Source organism: Mustela erminea, chromosome 4 (genome assembly GCF_009829155.1).
Source record: "Mustela erminea isolate mMusErm1 chromosome 4, mMusErm1.Pri, whole genome shotgun sequence".
NCBI lineage: Eukaryota > Metazoa > Chordata > Mammalia > Carnivora > Mustelidae > Mustela > Mustela erminea.
The window spans coordinates 31,947,301-31,970,534 of NC_045617.1; positions in this window are offsets into that span (position 1 = coordinate 31,947,301).

Sequence of the window (23,234 nt, forward strand, 5' to 3'; positions counted from 1 at the left end):
AACCAACTCCAGTGGCAGCCTATCAAATTCAGACTGCTCTGAACCACGGAGGGGAAGTCTTAAAACCCCTCAGCTAGTGCCCTAGGGCACTGATCTCAGCCTGGAGGAACCCCCCGGGGGCCTGGGGCTTGGCTGGACTCCACTGGGATGGATGGGAGGGGGAGCCCAGAAAATTCTTTGGGTTGTGGAGGTGTTGAGGAGACGATGAGGCCTCGATTCGGACTGTCTGCTGCACGAAATGTTTTTGTGCTGGTCGACTGTGGGGGAAACCCAGGGTCTGGGTGATGGAAGCAGGGACACCTGTTTCCCACGTCAAGGGAATTGCTTAGTGCGCTAGCACGACGCCTCACCAAAAAGGAGGGGTGAGGGCAAGGACACTCACACACGTCAAGTCCCTGCCTCGGGTCACCGCTTGCCAGGAGTGGACATGGGAGCTGAAATCTCAGAGGGACCGTAGGAAAAGACAGACCTCACTCTGATGCTTATTCGTCCCGGGCCCTGTGCAAGTCGGAGAAACACGCTCGGCCACAGTCGCTTTCCTTACTCTCAGGAACGATAGCCACGACCGAGGACAAGTAGGAGGATTGTGAGAGACGAGGTGTGGAAAGCACCTGCTGCACGGGAGATACATAAACCCTGTCCTCACCATTCCTGCCCCCCTCTCCTTTCTCTTCCATTTCTTCTCATGTCCCTGACACCTTGAGAGGGTAATAAACTAGAAATATTCCCGAAGTATCTAGTTCTTTATCCTTGTCTCTAACAGATGGAATCGACGGGCCTGTTGCTTTGAACCCTGCAGAGGCACACGTGGGGACACGCAGGTTCCAGTCACTTGTCGTGAGCGGCCCAGGCAGGGAGCCCTTGTGGGGAGTCTTCTCCTGGTCTGTCCAGGTGCCAGGCTTCGGGCACAGCCCTCGCCTGTGAGCCCCGGGCCTGGGCTGGGGCTCTCCAAGGAAGCTGATGCTCCCATCTCCATCACCCGAGGCAGACCCTTGGCTGGAACCTGGGAGACTCCCAAAGTGGAAAAACTCAGAGGTAATCCCTTTGACAGAGAAGGTCTTGTATGTTCCTGCCTCCTGAAAGGAAGCATAGAGAAGTCCTTTGTTAAAAAAAATAAGAAGTCTCCGCGGACATCCCAGACTACTTAGAAAAGACGCTAAAATGAAAAACTTTGTAATTTTTAGTGTTACAAAGCCTGAAATTTAAATGTGGTCTACTTGATAACAAACAGGCCTGGTGCATAGAGGGTGACCTTCAACACTTTCGTGGGAAGGTTGGGAACAATGAGGGCAGGAAAATATTTGAAAGCCAGATCCGTTTTGTGAAGGAGAGAAAACAAATTTTTGCAATCTCCTATTACAGATAAGTGAGAACTCTTTCCTGTCACAGTTTTGTTTATAACGTTGGCTGCTATACTCTCTATGACTCTATTAATTAATTATCTACATATCCTTTTTAGAGGAGTCATGTTTCAACAAAGCCACAAAGGGCTAGGTTGTGTTTCTATCATCTCTATTATGCTGGAGGGAAAATACATTTTGGTGTAAAGATAGAGTTATAATTCTATCTTGGTATACACATCTACTAATCAAGCATTATGGGTTATATTTGTATATTTTACTGGCACAAAGTTCCAATGAAAATAATGATGCTGACATTCCAAATATGCTTATGTATTTAAAAAAAAAAAAGAGGTGTCCAGAGAAAAATATTCCATCTCTTCTCGGCTTCTGCATGTAAATTTAGTTGTTGCTTAAAGCTATTGACCGCCTTGAGCGGGAGGTGGATGTGTGTGCCGGTGGTCGCCATGGGGCTGTGGTTGCTGTTAGCATGAGAAGTTGAGGTCGGCATGCAGATGGCAGGGGGCAGGGGGCAGGGGAGCCAGGTCCGCTGGAAGGTCGTTAGACGCTCAAGCTACGATGAGGGGAACTTATGTCTTCTCTGATGTGTAGAACCAAAGATCAGTGCAGCCTTTTGTAGGAGGGCGTATGGGAGACTGGGCGGGTCCAGTCTAAGCTCATAGGTTCTTACGAGTGGGGAATCTCTCCAGATCATCGTCAGAGGGTGATGTGACTACAGAAAAATGATGAGGGGGATGCAGCATTGCTGCCCGGAAGAGGGAGGAAGGGAGCCACAAGTTAAAGATTGCAGGTGGCCTCTGGGAGCTGGAAAAGGCAAGGAGATGGTTTCTCCCCCAGAGCTTCCAGAAAGGAAGGCACGAGGTAGATACCTTGGTTTTAACCCACGGAGACCCACCTCCGACTTCTCACCTCCAGAGCTGTAAGAGTATGTTGTTTTAAGACACGCAGTCTGCCAGTTTGTTCAGGCAGCAGCGGGAACATAGTGCAAGAGTAGAGAATGCACTAATGACTCCAGACCTCTTAGCGTGCTGCCGGTCCCGGGACTCCTTGATCCAAAGGGCACCCCCTCCTCCCACATGCGCACTTTCCCCGCAGCCTCCCATATCTCCAGACAATGTGACAGCCTCCAATATTTAAGTCAAGACTTGTGTTGGCTTATCTCGACTTTTATAATCATTTTCTCACTGATTAAAGACAGTCTTTCTTTTTTCTTTCTTTCTTTCTTTTTTTTTTTTTTTAATTCCGTTTCCTCAGAACAGTCCATTTCAAACACGCTTCTTTTGAAAGCCGTTCGCATGTGTATCTCCTGCACACTGTCAGGGTTTTGTACTCTGGGACCTTAGGAAATTAACTTTCACGTGTTACCATTTAGCTGTCATTAGCTGCCAAGAAGAGGAACTGACACCTTAGCAGACAAGATTTAATTCGAGCTTAAAAGAAAAGGTACCAGGATGCCACCGGCGCAAACCAGTCCTGGCGGAAGAGGGTTCAGAGCGGCATGATTGTGAGTCAGATTGTGAGGTTGTGAGAGGTAAGAACTCAGGGACTGCAAAGCCGGCCGCCAGGCCCACCAGGCTCTCACTGTGCTGTAAACTCCACGGGAAAGCTCTGGGAAGGGATGGCCCCTTAAAGACAGTCGTTAGGCAGACGTCCTAAACGATTGTTTTTAAGGATTAAAATGAATATTTATACTCACAAGAATAAAGATTTTGAAAAGATCATTGGATCTGTCTTATTCTTTCCCAGAGTGTCCTTGCTTGCCCTGTTTTGAGCTCAGAAAGAAAGAGAAAGTGCAGAGATGGAGAGGCAGTCACTTTTCAAAGATAAAAACGAATTAAATTTCCACTTTTCAGCGGGTGAGAGGGTCACAGCCACTGAATCACAATTTTTTTTTTTGAACCACTATTCCCTAGACCCCTTTTTATCGTAAGGGTTTCTGAAATCTATGGACAAGAAGATAAATCTAAGGCATATCATTGCACTCTGTTTTTTTTTTCCCCCATTCCACTGAATTTAATCATGTTTATGAAGCACCTATTATCAGTCAGGTATTGTATCAAGAGTTGAGAAAACAAATGAATAAGATATAATTTTTGCCCTCAGAGGATTCACTGTTGAACAGGGAAAACAGGCAAATAAATATCAGCTGAGGGGTTAATCCTACAGAGGGGTAAATATATAGTGTAGAGAGAGAGAGAAGGGAGTAATCAAGGAGGCAGGATATCCAGGAAGGCTTCCTGGAGGAAGCAGTGTTTTTATTGGTAGTTGAAGCATCTGCAGGTACATTTTCTCCTACTGTTGAATGGCTGTTTGGAACCCTTCAGAGTAGATTGGGGGCTGAGAGGTAGTAAGTATATTGACTATGGACTTTGTTTTCAGACCTGTGTTTGAACTATATCACCAGCTTCCTGTGCAACCTTTAAATAACAACTTAATCTTTTAAAACCTCAGATTTCTCTCTTATAACATGGATCTATGAATAGTTGTCTATATTATATGGCTGTTTTGAGAATTAAATAAGCTAATGTTTTGCATATTTCTCAACATTTAGTAGAAAATATTGCTTTTTATTTTTGTCACTGCCTAAATATGGTCCTCCGAGAACCCATGGGCAGCTGTTTCTATTACTACAATTCTGTCTAGGTCACTAATGTGTCACGAATATTAACCACATTTCCTCTCTTTAGCCAAAGACATTGGAGTCAGAATTGATCAGAAATGAGCAGTAGTACAACCAGATGGCGTTTGTGGGTGAAGCAGAGAAGGTGACAAGTAGGGTTGGCTTCACGGGCGTGTGGCCTGTGTAGTTGCACAGGGCCCTACACTTGGTTTCTGCTGTCAATGTCTTGAATTTCCTAATAATTTTTGAACAAGTGCATTTTCACTTTGCACAGACTCTGAGAGTTATGTAGGGCTCTTAGTGATGGGGTTGTCCCAGAGGAAGCCTGTCCCTTCTATGCCATGCTCCCCTCTTGCTCTTGCTCAAGGGCTGTGGATCACACCCCTTCTTGAGGTTCTTCTTCAGGGAAGGACTGTGGAATGTCTTTCTGTGGATCCCCTGAGGTTCCTGGTACAGTGTCAAGCCTGGACAAAACCCCCTCCGCCATTAGCTCCTCTGGTCCCATTCTGAAGGCATTCACAATGGTGAATTCCACACAGCCTCTGCCTCAGAGAAGCGCACATTCTAGAAGGTGGAGGTCACTGTACATAGAAGCAATTATGGATTGATATGGCAGGAGCTAGAAGTGGGAAGATGTTCTGGGAGTTGGGGGAGGGGTGTGTGGGAATTACATTTATTGAACATTTACGACCTTTCCTTTGTGTGTGGTCTTGGTAGGAAGAGTCATTTTTCTCATGATTTCATTTCTTAGAATGAGGGTTCCAGGAAGGGAGGGAGTAGTGCAATTCTTGAAACTTGAAAAGCCACCAAACCTGGATGAGTTTGTGTAGAGACGTTCTACTGCTGAGATCTTACAGTGGATTCTGGAAACCCTACCTCATGGAAAAGTATGAATAGTTGCAGCTAACTCTACAGCCTGACAAATAGGCACCTAAACCCAATGGGGCCTTTGTCATAAGATCTTTTAACATATTTTCTAATAAATTTCCCGGGTTAATCTTATCCTTTTCATAATAAGTTTATCTCCCTCCTCACTTGCAAATGCCTCGAATGTTGCCTTTGCTAGAGGTGAAAGGATTCTAAAAAAAAAAAATAAAATAAAAAAAAAATTAATGCTCTCATTTAATGCTCTCAATTATAATTATAAAACATTTTTATTGGTCATCCAAAAAGATGAATTGAGGGAAAAATAGGTTTTTGTCCCCCACCCCGACAAAAGAATTATACACTAATGTCTTGACTGGGAAAGTGACCCCCAAGAGTAAAACTGTTCTGTCTTCGTACTGAGCTCTGTGGAGGCAGTGACCTAGTGACCTTTGTCTCTGCCGTGCTCAGCACAGTGCCTGACACCTGCGAGGCCTCAAATGAGAGTTATTGAACTCATATTAGAGCTGTAGTGAATGCCTTTGGAACATGAGGACCAAAAAGCAATTTTGAAAGGCATAATGGGGGATGCCTGGGTGGCTCAGTGGGTTAAGCCGCTGCCTTCGGCTCAGGTCATGATTCCAGGGTCCTGGGATCGAGTCCCACATCGGGCTCTCTGCTCAGCAGGGGGCCTGCTTCCCTTCCTCTCTCTCTGCCTGCCTCTCTGCCTACTTGTGATTTCTCTCTGTCAAATAAATAAATAAAATCTTTAAAAAAAAAAAAAAAAAAAAAGAAAGGCATAATGGACCTTCTACATCTTCCCTTGCTGCTGAAAAGTAGCAAATGGTGGCAAACTTCCAGTCAGTTCAGAGCCCTGGAGTGCATCTACCTTCGGACATCCTGGTTATGCCTCCTTGATGCCAAGCAACTGAATCAACTGATTTTGGTTTTCCCTGAATGGGCCGGTTGCGTGCTGTTCATGAAGACAGAACCAGTGGAGTGCTCCAGGTTCTCTTCAGTTACATAAAGTGAGGTCTGAACACCTTTCCAGAATATTTCCCAGCTGAGTGGACTCATTATGTTGCATTATCCTATTTAACCAAAGTGGTTACAAGTGGAAACAACAGACTGGGGTTCACTCACAGCCAAGGCACGAATATGCGCATCTTTAACAGAACCCATTGCTCTTTCAGAGCCAAATCTCATCTTAGGAGGTCGACTTTGCCCCTTTGGAAATCACGGGGAGCTGAGAGCCCAGCTCCACAGACACTGATCTGGCCTTCTGATTCCAGTCATGTTCTCCAGCAGTGAAGGAAAGAGCATTTAAGGTGAGCGGGACCTCTGGGGAGCTGAACTTCTGCTCCTTATTACCTTATGAGAAGATATAACACTTCTCATAAAATAATACCTAGCATTTGTTTTACTTGATGGGGACAGAGAAAGAAAGAAACACCAAGTAAAACAGAATATCTTAAAAATGCAGTATCTTTGTAGTTGAAGATCTGAGCTCGGTCCCCTGCCCTGGGTGTCTTTCTCCTCATTTGTGTAAGGAAGATAAACTTGCTGTTGATCAGATCACCACCATTGCCATCATTATTATACGGCAGACACAGAGCACTAGCTGCGTGCAACGTGACTTACAATCATGCTTTATGATTTATTAAAGAGAAAATAATTCTTTGAAGTGAATTGACTTTTCATCTGGGGAGTATTTGTCTTCTGATTTCGGGTTCACTTAGCTCGGGGAGCAAAAGTAAATGGCTCATTCTCACTCCCGAATTTAAGCACATTTGTACACAACCTCCAAGTTTTAGAATTCAACACTTTGGTGAAAAGTAAAAGCCAGTTTTTAGACTTTCGTAAAAACATCTCTTCTGCAGTACTTGTAATATTCGTAGTTGTAGTGAATTTAAATTAGACCAAGAAAAAATAGGTTAGAAGACTTGGGCTGGAAGCAAATGCCACTCCCCCACCACTATCCTACCCCTGCCTCTCATCGTTTCTCAGTGTAGACAGTCGGGCTGACTTGTCCCATCTCCCCTTCCATAGTCACCATCCACAGTTCGGGGTTGACGGAGGGGATCATGTCACCCCTTGCTTGAACTGACAGATGGCTTTTCCATTGCTACCCAGCATCTGACATAGTAGATGTAAAGTAAACTTCAGTTGGATTTGTTTGTTGAAATTCTCATCTATGATGCCCTTGGGCCATAAGGACAGAGTCAAAGAGAAAGGCTTTTGATTGATTACTAATGAGGTGGAATTTTCCCCTCTATGTTTACTGAACTTGTGTGTGTGTGTGTGTGTGTGTGTGTTTCCTGTTTTTGTTCCTTATCTATTTTTCTGATGTGATAGGTATACTTTTCTTTCTTGGTCTCAACACATACTATTTAAACACTATCTTAGAAAATGTGATGGGCCAGTTCTTAGCACTGTTGCCCATAAATGTGTATGTGCGCACACACACACACACACACACACACACACACAGCTATTCTGTGAGCTCTGCTTTGTGTCATCATTTGGTACATTGTGTGTAAACTACTTCAATCAAGAAGTCTTAGTCTCATATTCTTTCCTTTAAAACCTTGCTTTTCTCTTCATCCCAGATCTAAAGTGCACATTGGCAACACTGACACTGTTTAGGCAGGTAAGTCCCTCCAATGTAGTCTCAAATATGGGGCCAAGTGAATTCCTGCACTAAGGAGGTCCAAGCATTATGCTCTGGGGTGAGCCTTCTCCACTCCGCTGCGAATCCTCTCCCGGGTCCTCATGCTGCCCAGTGCCCCTCTCTGCAGTCTGCTCTGTTTTCCCCTCTGCTGTGCACGAAGCTGGTGGTGAGGCACTGGAACAGGAATTGATGTCCACAAATATTGAAGAGCACCTCCTGCACTCTCATCACTGGGCAACCTGTGGAGAAGACCTGGTCCAGGTCCAGGTCCTGGTCCAAGGAGTGTGGCCTTGCTGGGTGGTTGAGTCATAGAGACCCCATATGCTTCAGTTATGACACAACGAGGCCGTAAGTGCTTAAGGGTTTGAAGGATTTAGATAACAACTGCTATTAGAATCAGAGAAAGGACAGATCTATGGAAACCGATAGGGGAAGTACTGTTAGAGAAAATGGGGACTTGACATGGCTATTTTGGATTATAAAGATACATTGGGCAAGAAAATAGAGCAAGTGGGGTTTCCACAGCAGAGAATGGGTAGGTAAGGTGGGTTCATTTCATAAGGTCTCAGAGCCAGGGGAAGCCTGGGCTCTGTGCTTTTTCAGAAAGAGAGAGAGAGAGAGGGAGAGCGTGCCTGTGTGTGTGTGTGTGTGTGTGTGTGTGTGTGTGTATGTGTGTGTGTTACACACGCGCATGTGTGTGAGGCAGGGGAGGAGCTGGGGGAAATGGAGAGAGAGAACCCAAGCAGGTTCCACACCTAGTGCAACAACCCACGTGGGCTCCGTCTCACAACCCTGAGATCATGCCCTGAGCCAAAGTCAAGAGTTGGATGCTTAACTAACTGAGCCACCCAGCTGCCTCTAAAACATGACTTTAATGGGCATGTCATTTATACAATTTATATAATTGCCATTTTCTTGTTGCAATTTATTGTGTCTTAGCCTATTAGGGATGCTCTAGTAAAATACCACAAAATGGTTGTCTTATAAGCAGCAGAAATGAATTCTCACAGCCCTGGAGGCTGGAGTCTGAGATCAGGATGCCTGTGTGGGCGAGGGAGAGCCCTCTCCTGGGCTACAGACTTTTTGCTGCAGCTTCACCTGGTTGAAGGTGGTTAGGGATCTCTCTGAAGCCTTTTGGATGGCACCAATCCCGTTACCTCCCAAAGGCTCCATCATCATTGGGGATTAGGATTTCAATGTATAAATTTTGGGTAGACACAACAACTCAGATCATAGCACATCGTTTCCAAGATCGTTTTTTCAATTTCAACTAATTTGGTGATTAAAAACATTGTACATAAGTCTTTGACTACATTTCTTTTTATTTCCTTAATATGGATTCCCAAAGAGGAAATACTGAGTCAAAGCACATGAACAGTTAAAGGACTCTTCATAATTGTGTCCAAATTGCCCTCCAGCTAAGTTGTTCCAAACACTCTAAACCGCGGTGCCTGCTTACTCATGCTCTCAGCAGCCTGATTATACTGAGTGCCATCAGTTGCAGAATCTTTTTATTTTGAAACTCCATCTTCCTGTGTAGTTTTAAGTTGAATGTCTTTATTTGTAATGAGGTTGGATATTCTGAAAGCATTTTGGGGGCTCTCTGGAGGAGTGGGACTGGTGTGGGTTTATAAGGGAAGAGGGATAGGGATGTAGTAGACTTGGAAAGGAATTACTTACTGTCTGTGTGTCCAGGAAGGCGGGTGGGAATGTGGGAAGAGGAAGGAGAAAGGAGGCTTGGGCAAGATGGGGGGGGGTGTCTTCCTGGGAGGAGGGATAGAGTCAGGACATCCAGGAGCTACCTAGACCTTCAACTACATAAGAATCTTGGGGTAGTCACACTCACTTTTATTTTGCTGGGGAAGCATATTCATAAAGAATACCATTCTTTTTTTCCCAAAGTAAACTAGAAGACAGGAAAATTGTAAGGTTGACATACAGCACATTCCAAGTGGGACCCATTTGCTGGCTAAGCAGTAGATCAGCACAAATTATGAGCATTTAGACATGTGTTAACCTACTAATTGAGGGTAGGGGGACACTAGATGATGCGTTCTCCCTGGATGCCCTTGATCTTCCCCTCCTGATTCCTGAAACACCAATTAACACTCTCAGTCAATACTAGAAAACATATGGTGAGGATAAACACTACCCTATAAAAAATCTCACCCCTGCTCATCTCAGAACATTAACCGACCCATGCAGGCACCCCTAAGGGGGTGGCAGCAGCAAATTATAATGGAAAAGTTACTCTTTTGCTACTTAACTTTCGATTTGAGGAAAAGATCCTTTGGATGCCTAAGAATAATATAAGATAATTTGTGTGTATGTGTGTGTGTGTGTCTGCGCGCACGAGCAAGCATGTACACACGTGTGTTGGTTGGGTCTTATGGTCTGTCTTACTCTCATCCTCACATGTGATATTTATTGTTCCTTTAGTATAAGGTCAGCCTAATTGCAAAGGTCCCTGGAGGAGTGAGTATATGATATAATGTGTTTTGAGAAATCATCCAAATACCTTCCCAAATGAAGTCTGAAGTTTTACCATGTGTCAAGTGTTTCCCCTTCTTCAGTGAGCTCCGATGCCATGGAAGATGTGGGAGTCCTTTTGCCTGGATTAGTCCATCACTTCCCACTCTTGAAAGGAGAAATGAGGCCATGTTAGAGGCAGGGTGTTCTGGTGGGCCCCATGGGTTGGACATGGAGAATGGCATTGGGCCTCCGACTAAGGGTTCTGTAGGGACTGTTCTCTAGCCTGTGGTCCTTTTCAGCTCCATTCTGGGCCAGTGTCTCTCAGAACTTTGGGGCTTTGCTTTTCCTGATCTATAGGCTTGTTGTGGGCAGGATAATGGCCCACAAAGGTGTCCAAGTCTTAATGTCTTGAACTTGTGTGTTAGGTTACATGGCCAAGGAAATTAAGACTGAAGGTGGAGGTAAGGTTGCTGATTACCTGACTTTGAGATCAGGAGAGTATACTGACTTATTCAGGTGGAGTCAATACAAGCAGGAGAGCCCTCTTAAGTGGGAGAAAGAGAAAGAAGGGAGAGAACCAGAGAGAAGAATGTGAGAAGGAGAGGGCCTCATGTTATTGGCTTTGAAGATGAAGAAATGGGGCCATGAGTCAAGGACTGGAGGTGGCCTCTAGAAGTTAGGAAAAACAAAGAAGTGAATTTTCCTTTGGAGACTCCAGAAAAAAACATACCCCTGCTGACACCTTGATTTTACCCTAATGAGACCCTCTTTAAACCTCTGAAATTCAGAACTGTATGATGATAAATTTGTGTAGTCTTAGGCCACTAAAATTTGAGGCAACAGGAAATTAATACAATGCCCAAGCAAGATGTCTGTCCATTAGCCTGGAAATCCAGTAGGAACATTGACAGAGCTCCCACGAAGCTCAACATTGTGTTTAGTCTCTTGGCTGGTATATGCTGATTATTTAGTAGAAACCCATCATTGCCAGGCATCGGGCACCGGCAAAGAGGCTGCAGAGTATATCTGAACCAGGCCAGCTGGGTTGGTGAGGAGATAAGAAAGACACAGGGATGATACTTGGAGGCTCGAAGCAATTTTCTACTTATTGGGAGTTCTTTGTGTTCCCTCTTTAAATCCTTTAAGCTCTAGTGTCCACTCGGAATGTTCCTGTTCATCCAATGCTGTTGCTTCAGGACGTTCGCGCTGTTCGGGACATGAAGTACGTGAAAAGAGGATTTTGTCTTCAAAGCACTGGGCTGACGAGAAACATGTATTCATTCATTCATCTCATGCACATTAACTTCAGGTTTTTGTTATAGAAGTGGGCATGAGGATACGTATCTCCTGCTCAGCAAAGGCAAACCTGTGTGAAGGTTGAGAGAAGGACATGGGGTCTGCCATTGAAGTATATACTCTCTTGCCTAGGAACTGAGATGGCTAAGAGGCTGACTTGATTACAAGGGAGACTGTGCCTGTTCCCTAAGAGAGGTATTAGTAGGGGGCGATGAGAGTTCAGAGGGTCAAAAATAAAATGAGTATGTTGGGACATTGCAGCCAATCTTTAAAATGAGACAGATCATCCATTGCACGAGTTCATCCTACTTTGAAAGGAATCTAGTATTCAGGGCAAGTTTAGTTTGAGAGACAAAAACTCTCAGCACAGCCACGGGTGCAAACCAGCATTTAGTCTCAGGGCCAGAAAAGCTAAATACATTTTTTAAAATGGGTTCACTTTTTTCAGGTTTCATGATAATGATGCAAGTGTACAGTAGAGGCATATTGTCCTCAGACAAAGGCACGGGGCTATAAATATAAATGGTCAGAGTGTAACAATGTCCTAAGGATGTGGACCATAGGAGGGCAACTCCAGAGTGCTTAAAATTGAGTTGCTTTGTTGTCTAAGCTCAAGTAATGAGCCAAGCAAGTATCTGTGAGTCATCCTACTTCTGTTTCCAAAACAGACTCACTGACCTGATTTAAGAGGCATTAAAAGGGACGAAGTTGACATTTGCAAATATATTTAACTTATTTGTCTCACAGGCAGAGAACATGTTGGGACAACTTTCAACTGCATTATGTGTGGTCCAGGAGCTTTGATCTCTTTATGTTTTCTTTATATTGAAAAAAAAGCTTTGAAGTTTCCTGCAATAATGAATACAGTAGACTCCTATTGTAATGGGTTGGTATGAAATTGATTTGACTCTACTAAGGGTCAACTCTTGCCTCCTGAGGAAACCCTCATGCGCTGTAAAAGCCTTTTGCCTCTCAGTAACTGAAAGGAAGAGTGTTAGTCACACTTCCTATTTTTAGTTCAGGGAGAGGTATTTATACCATTTAAGTTTCTCCTTCAAGTCATTGATTAGATAGGGGAGCTGGGCCAAAATGGCGGTCACATTGGCCAATACCTTGATTTCCATGCATCTATCTCGGGCTGTTTTGTTTTTAGTTGTAAATGAGTTTTTTGAGTGATGCTGGTGATTTTGACATGATGCTTTTTCTTATGACTATTCCATTGATTAGAAAAACTAATGTAAAACCTAAAAATAATAGTCTCTTGGATTTATATTATCCATGGATCACAGACAGGTTTAGTTTGATTTTATCTGACACTTTTGAGTATATAAAAAACAAATCTTGTGTTTGATCAGCTGAGTATCCCTTTCCGAGTTCTTTGCCCAGGTTTTCCAAATTGGACCAAGGAACTGGGAGCTTTATATCGCCCCGATGTCCTCCCTTGGCTGGCCCGTGGGACTCAGAGCCAAGAGTTTCTGAAGGGGGATGGTATGTACCTGGACTAGCCATTCTTCAAGGGATAGAACAAAGTTGTAGATATTATATTCATGTTTCCACTAAGCAGAGATAGTTTTCCTTTTCCTCCTAATTCTTTCCCCACCCTCTACCACGTCTGGTCCTTTTATATTTCCAGGCTTCTGGTCTTGTGGTATTCCTAGCTCAGAAGTGGAGGTGGATCACCAGGAACAGAGTACTCACATCTCTATGCTCATGCCCCCTTTCTGCTCTGAGATGGCCCTGTGTGAGTTATGAGATTTGCCAAACCCTTGCGAACTCTTTTGTGAAACCCTGACCCAGCAGGATGGGTCATGAGTACCCACTAGGTCTTACACCTTCTGAGTGAGGCTAATCTTTATAGCTGGGTGCAGTGCTGACAAAAGGGTGGGGAACTGGGGCCCACCTAGCAAATACCGATCTCTCCCGCAGTGGACGGGCCATGTTTTACGACGCAGGGAGTGTGGCTAGACTGAAACAATGAGTACCGGAATTCCAACAATGAGACACGGGTCTTCACTAAACTCCAGGTCATTTTCTCCCACTGGATTGACTTTCACTTCAGGAAGATCCGTTTGTGGCCTGAAATCCTTCACAGGGCTCCTTTAATGAGAAAAATAGTGACCTGGGATGAGCGCACACATAGCTATTATTATAATTTTAGATAACCCAGTCTAACAGAAGGCCATGTGATTGAAAGGACAGATGATAAAAATCTAAATACGAGTACAGCCCGAGAATGCACTCTTTCTTCTAGTGCTGACTGTCTAGTTGTGTTTGTTATCTAACCCTGTAATTAGGATGGCATTCAGAAAATATGAGGAAAGTTGGTATTCTTTTCATAACCCCCAAATCTTTGCATTGCTGCATGAAACTTTTGGCTTCAGCTTTTCCCTGTTCATTAACCATGCCAAAATTTTTAATCTAACACCACTGTTAAAGAGTGGCAGGCTTCCAGGGAAATATATCAGCCAGGCTTATTAATTTCATGCCAAGTGCTGGAGGCGTGAATGTAGAGAACGCTGTTTGACTTTGGATAATAGGAATCAGGCAGCTTAAAGGCAAGGGATAAAGATCAGGAGCCCCGTGTCTCAGGAGGAGGAGCAGGTGCAGGCTTCAAGCAAGGCCTTCAGGCCCAAAGGGGCAGCCCATGCTTAAAACAATCTGCAGTGCATTTTTTTTTTTTTTTTAATTTGGCGTGTGCCTCTCACAGCTTAACAGACCGCTGCTCCACAAAGAGGGGTAAACAGAGAAAGGGAAATTAAAAAGGGAAGTCCCAAGGTAGACAAAAACAAATTAGGGCAAACAAATTACACAGAGTCAACAAATAAACAAGGGAACATCTGTGAATATATTTCTTGGATTTTCTGATTCTGAATGCAACCTGAGAAATGGTAGAGGGAGGTGAGCAGTTTCATCTAGAGCGAAGTCCTTTTTGGAGGGATTGAACAGGCTGAAGACAAAAAAGAGTGAGCGGTACCGAGAAGGCTAAGTCTCTACAGGGTGCTGTGGGAGGAGGTCAGAAGCATTCAGGGGGGTCTGAACAGCCTGAGGCAGGAGGTGGAGTGAGCTGGTCCTCCTTTCCTTCCCGGGAAACCGCCCCCTCCCCTCAATCTCCCTTGGATGGCTGTTGCTGCTGTGTTTTCTGACACTCTTCAGACTGGAAAGGGCTGTGGAGGCAGAAAGAGGTGGTAGCCTGTTCACATCAGCAAACCAAAGTATAGCAAGAAGCATTCAGACAGTGGATATGTGTTCCTACCCATTTTCCACATCTCTTCCTGGTGGGCACACTTAACTCTTCCAACCAGTAGTCGCTTGCCAGGTGTTGACTGGATATTGGGAAACATTTGAGCTTCTCCTTCTGGCAGTTGGGTTGCTGCTGACACAGTTTCCCTTTTACCCCAAGGCTGGTGAATAGGTCTCAAGGTTTTAAAAGGAAGTTCAGCATATTGCATGCAGTTAACGGAAGGCAGACACAGAGCTAATGAATTTTGAGGCTTATCTGTCTTTATCTAAAAAGTTGGCATTTGTTTGCAACATCTTCCATCAATCTTGTCGTGGACAGTGGGCAATTATAAGACGGGAGGGGGCAGTGAGAAAATGATAAATATTTGACTGATTCATTGTGTAAACTCAAGTGATAGTTATATTATTTCTAAAAATTCTCCTTTCAGTTTTTTTTTTTTTAAGCTTCATGAAGTATGTGGTTGTTTAGGGTCTAGACTACTATTTTTCTAATCTTATTATTGTGCTAAATGCCCTATTTACCTATCTTCTCTTGTACCTTCATCATGTAGGGAGAATAACCTGCTGAAAACATTCAGCAAGGTGGGAAATTTTCTTTGTAAATGTGAGAATGAAATGAGACTCCAATTCTTCTCCTATTCCTCACGTACAAAATTTTTCTTTATTGCCTATCTCTAAATGGGACAGAACAGGTGAGCTGTGTTGGGAGCATTATACTAGATGTGTCTGGAAAGTTCCAAGATGGTGTCGCAGGAAGATCCCGAACCACCTCCTCTCATGGGCACACTGAACCTACAGCTACATATGAATTATTTCCCTCTGAAAAAGATCTGAGAGCTAGATGAACTGCTCTCCACAACAAAGGATAAAAGGACAATGTGGGGATGGGTTGAAGAGACAAACACTGTAGTCTTGCAAAATTTCCCCACCCCCAGCACAGCGACACACAATAGGGAGGCATCTTACCAGGCAGGTGCTTCTCCCAGAGGGGCAAGGGATTGTTGCCCCACATGAAGCCCCTCAGGCCCAGGGATCTGCACTGGAAAAGCGAGCCCCCAGAACACCTGGCTTGGAAAGCCAATGGGGTTGACATCCGTGTGTCCCCATGTACTATGGGAAACAGAGTCCCCTCTTGAAGGGCTCACATTGTTCCTACTTGCCCCAAGACTCAGTGAAGAAACAGCAGTTTGAGAAGTTGCTTATGCTATATGTGCCAGAGATTCCTTTGCTAATCTGGGGGCATTGGCGGGGGCAGCGAGGGAGGGCAGACAGAGACAGGCAGACATCGCGTAACCTGCTAGCACAGGCAGGTGGGCTCAGACATGACATCCTCCCACCACCTTGGAGGGATGGGGGTGGGGGGATTGAGCAGCTGTGGCACTGGCTGAGACCAGAGAGCATAGACTGATGCAGTGCTCTCCCACTCCCTGGCTGGGGCTGGTGACTGCAAGCTGTCACAGCTTTCTCCTGCTCCTAGCCTAAAGCTGGGGCACATGCACAGACAAGGCACTTTCTTGCTGTGTTGCTGAAGCCTGTGGGCATGCACAAGACAAGATGTTTTCCCCCCTGCTTTTCTGAAGTTGGCAGGTGTGCCCTGACCCCTTCACTTTCCAGCTGCCTAGTTAAAACCAGTGGATACATGTGATCCATACAGGGGACACCTCTTGAGCTCCTGGCCCCAGTGACCAAGAAGACTTGTTTTCCAGAGTTCCATGAGACTTTAACAATCAGCAAGAAGCTCTTGGCAGGCCACCAGCCTAGAGCACTGCACAGACAGCAGACTAAAACACAAACCCAGTCTTCTTGCTAAAAGGCCTATTTATTTAGCCTGGAACTTCAGCCTGAGGGACAGATTTCAGGTTTCCTACATATCTAGAGACTAGGAGGGCATTCCAAGGGAAAGTAAGCAGATAGAAACCATTTTTGTGCACTTTTTTGGCCTTGCTACAGCTGGACAAGATTTCCCAGAAAGGAGCTTACACTTGTCTGGAGTCTCAGTTTTTACTACTTGCCTAAGAGACACCTCCAGATCTCCTGGTCTGGAAGCCAGCAGGGATTACAATTGTGATCGCACAGGTCTGTGTATATTTGCATACTTTAAAAGCTATTGCCTGTGGGTCTGGCTCCCACATAGCCTGAAACTAGGTGCTAAATGAGATTCCTCCTTTTGGATCACTGATAGGTCTTGGCACACCTTCAACAATGGGGGCATATATAGAATAAATCAGGCAGTTTCAGCAATCACAAAGATTTGAGAGACAACCAAGAGCTAGGATCAGGTTGAATGAGAAGGATCACCACATACACAGGGCTACTTTTTCAAGATGGAAAGAGGTAGCTATTTTACCTAATATGTAAAAATATACACTGAGAGTCAGGCAAAATGAGAAAACAGAGAAATATGTCCTAAATGAAAACAAACCCTAGAAAAAGACCCGAATGATACAGAAATAAATAATCTAACTAATAAAGAATTCAAAGTAATGGTCTTAGAGATGTTCACTGATCTTGGGAGAAGAATGGATGAACACAGTGAGAACTTCAACAAAAAATAGAAAACATAAGAAAGTGCAAACAATAGTCACAGAACCAAAGAATACAATAACTGAACTGAAAAATACATTAGAAGGATTCAACAGCAAACTAAATGAAGTAGAAATATAGATTTATAAGTTGGAGGATAAAGCAATTAAATTTACCAAGACAGAGCTGCAAAAAGGAAAAAGAACTTAAAAAAAAAATAACTTAAGGGATCTTTGGGACAACATCAAGTGGAATAGCATTCACATTATAGGGGGTTCCAGAAAGTAAAGTGAGAGAGACAAAGGGTCAGAAAACGTATCTGAATAATGGCTGAAAACTTCCCTAACCTGGGGAAGAAACAAATTTTTACATACAAGAGAAATCCTGTAAGTCTATCAGGAGATTTCACAACAGAAATTTTTTAAGTCATAAGAGTAATCACAAAGCAATAACTTACATTAAATACACAAAAGAAAATGAGGAAGATATCTAAACATAACACTAAAGAAAATCATCAGGGGCAACTGGGCATCTCAGTTGGTTAAGTGCCTGACTCTTGGTGTGGACTCAGGTCATGACCTCGTGGGTCATGGAATTGAGGCCACATCAGGCTCCATGCTGAGCAGGGAGTCTGTTTGAAGATTCCCTCTGCTCCTCTCCCCACCCATGTGTGTACCTGCATGCACACTTTCTGTAAAATAAATAAATAATCTTAGTATATGGGCTGCCGAAGCAAGCACTAAATAAATAAATAATCTTTAAAAAAATTGTCAAACCCCAGGGGAAGAAAAAAAGAGAAGAAGAAAAAAACAGAGAGGAATTACAAAAACATCCAGAAAATAATTACCAAAATGACAGTAAATACATATCTATTAATAATTACTTCAAATGTATGTGGACTAAATTTTCCAATCAAAGACAAAGAGTAGCCAAGTGGATAAAAACAACCCATCTGTATACGGCCTATAGGAGAGTCACCTCAGAAGTAGGCACACACACGGACTGAAAGTGAAGGGATGGAAAAAGATATTCCACGTAAATGGAAACAAAAAAAGAAAGCTGCTTTAGTTGGACTTATATCAGAAAAAATAGACTTTAAAACAAACACTGTAAGAAAAGATAGACATTGTGCACTATACAATGATAAAAGGATCAATCCAGCAAGAATATATTACATTTATAAATACATATGCCTCCAACATGGAGACACCAGAATAAACAAAGTAAATATTAACAGACCTAAAGGGAGAAATTGACAGCAATATAGTAATGGTAGGGAATCTTAATAATCCACTTCCATCAATAAATATATATCCTGACAAAAAAATCAGTAAGGAAACATTGGCCTTAATGACATATTAGACCAGATGAACTTAGTAGATAGACATATACAGAACATTTCATCCAAAGTGATAGAATACACATTCTTTTCAAATGTACGTGGAACATTCTCCAGAGTAGATCACATATTGGGTCATAAAACAAGTCTAAATAATTTAAAGAAAATTAAAATCACATCAAACATCTTTTTCTGATCACAATAGTTTAAAAGTAGAAATTAATTACAAGAAAAAAATTGGAAAAACTACAAATATGTGGAGATTAAACAGCACATTACTGAATGACTACTAGGTTATAGAATAATTCAAAAAGGGAAAAAAACCCTAGAGACAAATGAAAACAGAAATATGACACCAAAATTTGTGGGATGCTGCAAAATCAGTTCTAAGAGGGAGGTTCTGAATAATACAGGCATACCTCAAGAAATAAGAGAAATCACAAATAAACAATTTAACTTTACACTTAAAGGAATTAGAAAAAGAAGAAAAAATGAAACCTAAGGTTAGTAGAGTGGAAATAAATGAAATAGAGACCAAAAAGACAATGAAACTAAGAACTGGTTCTTTGAAAAGATAAAAATTACCAAATCTTTAGCTAGACTCATCAGAAAAAAGAGAGAGAGAGCTCAAATAAATAAAATAAGAAATGAAAGAGAAAGTCCATCTGATTCCAAAGAAATACAAATGGTCATAAGAGATACTATGAACAAGTATAAAACAATAAATAGGACAACCTAGAAGATATGGATAAATTTCTGGAAATTTAGAATCTTCCAAAACTGATCAAAGACTGAAAAAAAGATAGAAAATTTGAATAAACTGAATGAATCAGTTGTCAAAAAACTTCAACAATCAAAAGTCTGGGACTAAACAGCTTTGTTGGTTAATTCTACCAAACACTCAAAGAGGAGCTAATACCTTTCTCAAACTAGTCCAAAAAATGAACTTACCTCTTGTTTTACCAGGCCAGAGTTACCTTGATAAGAAAGCCAGAAAAGGACACCATACACACACAAAATTACCAACCAATATCTCTGATGAACATACATGCAAAAGTCCTCAACAAAATATTAGCAAACCAAATTCAACAATAATATTAAAAGGATCATACTCTATGGGCAAGTGGGATTTATTCCAGGGATGCAAGGATGGTTCAACATCAGCAAATGAATCATCATGATATGCCACATTAACAAAATGAAAGACAAAAATCATATGATCATCTCAATTGATGTAGAAAAAGTATTTGACAAAATTCAACATCCATTCACAGATGCAGCCAGTATAGAAAACAGTATGGAGGTTCCTCAAAAAATTAAAAATAATAGGGCTATCATATGATCCAGCAATGCCACCACTGGGTAGTGGGTATCTAGTTGAAGAAAATGAAAACACTAATTTGAAAGGATATACACAACCCTATGTCCATTGCTGTATTTTTTACAATAGCCAAGATATGAAAACAACCTAAATGTCCATGGATGGTTGAATGAATACAGATGTCGAATACTATTCAGCCATAAAAAAGAGTGAAATCTTGCCATTTGCAACAATATGGATGGAAGCTGAGAATTATGCTAAGGGAAATAAGTCAGAGAAAGACAAAACACCACATGATTTCATTTACAGGTAGAATCCAAAAGATAATACAAACAAAAACCTAAAACCCAGATTCATAGATACAGAGAACAAACTGGTGGTTGCCAGAGGGGACAGAGGCTGGGGGGAGGAAATGGATGAAGAGGATTAAGAAGTAGAATCTTATAGTTATAAATAATTCATGGGGATATAATGTTTAGCATTAGGATCATAGTCAAAACCATTGTATTAACTTTGTAAGGTGACAGATGGTAGACTTATTGTGGTGACCATTTTGCAATGTACACAAGTGTCAAATCAATGTGTTGTGCACCTGATATAATATTTTATGTCAATTATACCTCAATAAACTTAAAAAAATTTATGCTAGATGTGGTCAATTTGCAAACATAAGAACTATTAGGAAATCTAGTAGTTAGGATTTGGTCTATGAAGTAAATAGTGTAGGGAGTAATAGTGAGCAGAAAGTCAGTACTAACCAAAACCTCATTAGATTGGTAATGAGGACACCCAGGCATTTTTCCTAGCAGGGTGGGCATGTTATGTGACCTTTGTCACTATGTGACTTCTTTGTGCTTGCTGATTTGTAAAATAGGCACAGCCCTATTTCTTTCTTTCTTTTTAAAAAGATTTTATTTATTTATTTGACACAGAGAGAGAGAGACAGTGAGAAGGAACACAAGCAAAGGGAGAGAGGGAGAAGCAGGCTTCCCGATGAGCAGGGAACCTGATGCGGGGCTTAATCCCAGGACCTCGGGATCATGACCTGAGCCACCCAGGCACCCGTATTTGTTTCTTTCTAGCATTTCAAGAAGGGGTAGAAAGTCCAGCCATCCTATAAGAGGTACTTTTAATTCCAGGCAGAAATTGGCTATAAAAATGCCAGGCTCCATTTCTTATTAAGTCTTAAGTCACAGGGCTTCAAGGGGCCTTGTGAGGTCAACCTATTCTCACCCAGCTTGTGCTTGTAATTTGGAATCTTGGAGAAACCCGATGATGGATTTTCCCAAACTCCTTTGTGTCAAGGTATTAAGATGAGGTACCCAATTACTATCAAAGCCCCACTAAAAACTCATTGTAGGATGCAAGAAATCAATATCATCAAATATTTATTGGGTGTCTATTGGGTGCTTCATGTTTCATTTGTAACTATTTACTATGATTTAGAGTTTAGGTCTACAGGCTCTTATTTGCCAATTTAGTAACTTGTCTCCTCATTCAGTTCTTCCCCCTAATCTTTGGATTTCTTTTATAAGCTGAATATGTTTCTCTGGGAAGAATATGTAAGAAATCCAGTTTTTAATATCAACTCTGGAGAGAAGATATGGAAAAAACGCCAACTGTGTAGAACAAAATACCACTTCAAAGTTACTGCTATAGTAAACCTGAAAGAAAAAACAACATGGTTTGTAATATTGTTATGGTTCTGCTTACATGAGAAACCAAAGACTGAATTAAACTTTAGTATTTAGTATTTATTGTTCTAGACAGCTTACAGAAAATTACTTTACTGTAATTATGTTTTTGAAACATAATTTGAGCAGTCTTGATATCAATTTATTTACTCAGTTTGATGAAGTATTTGAACCAGCTCTTAGCACGTGCTGCGTATTTTTCATTTCCCTTTAGGGCACGGGTTATGGGGAGTGACATTCTTCATATGAATTTTGTTGTACTTAGGGGGAGTCTACTACCTAGAAACTTACTTTATTCCATTACTTTAATTTTAAATTTATAAATCAGAGCTGGAGGGAGCTAGTAATAGTCCATTCTTTTTTTTTTTTTTTTTAAAGATTTTATTTATTTGACAGACAGATTATAAGTAGGCAGAGAGGCAGGCAGAGAGAGAGAGAGAGAGGAGGAAGCAGGCTCCCTGCTGAGCAGAGAGCCCGATGCAGGGCTTGATCACAGGACCCTGGGATCATGACCTGAGCCAAAGGCAGAGGCTTTAACCCACTGAGCCACCCAGGCGCCCCATAATAGTCCATTCTTAATGTGTAGAAATGCTTTGGAATCCTTGGAAGAATGGTGCTATGGAAATTCAAGGTAGTTATTAGTCTAATTAACCAAATAATTTAATGAATCCAATTAGTTCTTTGTATTCCTTGTAGCCTATTAAAAAGTAATTACCACTCCTGCTTTCTATTAAGATGAGTAGCTAGTATCAGCCTAACTTTGATAAGGGCTACTATAAAACACTTGCTTGAAGGCAACAAAGGGAAATCAAGGCAGTCAGGACCTGGCAGGTCAAAATGCCAAAGAGAAGGAATATGCATTGAACTGAAGCTTGTATTTACTACCAACTTTCCCACATGGGGCATTTGCCAATTGTAGGGCAGGGTGTGGAGTCTAAACAGAAATCTTGTAGCAAGTATATTTATTGGGCTGGGCTGAGTCAAATATTGTGGGTTAATTAATACTATGTTGCTTAATTTCTAAACAGTTGGTGACTTTGTAATTATTTTTTTGTCACTGCTTTCCAGACAAAAATTAGTAAGCATATAGAAAATGTAAATAGCATGATCTACAAAATTTCCCTAACTGCATTTAAAAAACCATAGTATTGAATCCTGAAAATACAAACTTTTTTTTCAAGTAAATGTGGCATATTTACCAAAACAGTATATATGCTGAGCTATAAAGCATGCCTCAACAAATTAAAAAAAAAATCACCAGCATACAGATTATGTTCTCTGGTCATAGCAGAATTAAGTAGAAATTTTACAGAGTGAGGAGAAAAAAAAATATATGATCAATTCAGTAAAGAAACTGCATTTGATAAAATTTAATACTAACTTATGAAAACATCTTTAGCAAACCAGGAACAAAAAGTAACTTTCTTAAGTATAAAGAGATATTTAGGAAAAAAGACCCACACCATAAACCAACAGAAAGCACTACTCTTAATAGTTAAATAATGAAAATATTTCTCCAGATATCAGGAAAGAAGCAAGGATGTTAGAATGCTATCATCACTTTATTCATTGTTGTATTGGAATGCCTAGGCAGTGCAATGAGACAAGAAAATGAAACAAAAGACATAAATATTATGTATGAAGAAATAAAGCTGTTTTTGTTTACAAATGACAGGATTGCGCATGTAGAAGTTCCAAAAGAATCTACAAATAAGGGGCACCTGGGTGGCTCAATCAGTTAAGTATCAGACTCTTGGTTTCAGCTTAGGTCATGACCTTAGGGCCATGGGGCTGGCTCTGTGCTCAGTGCGTAGTCTGCTTTACATTCTCTTT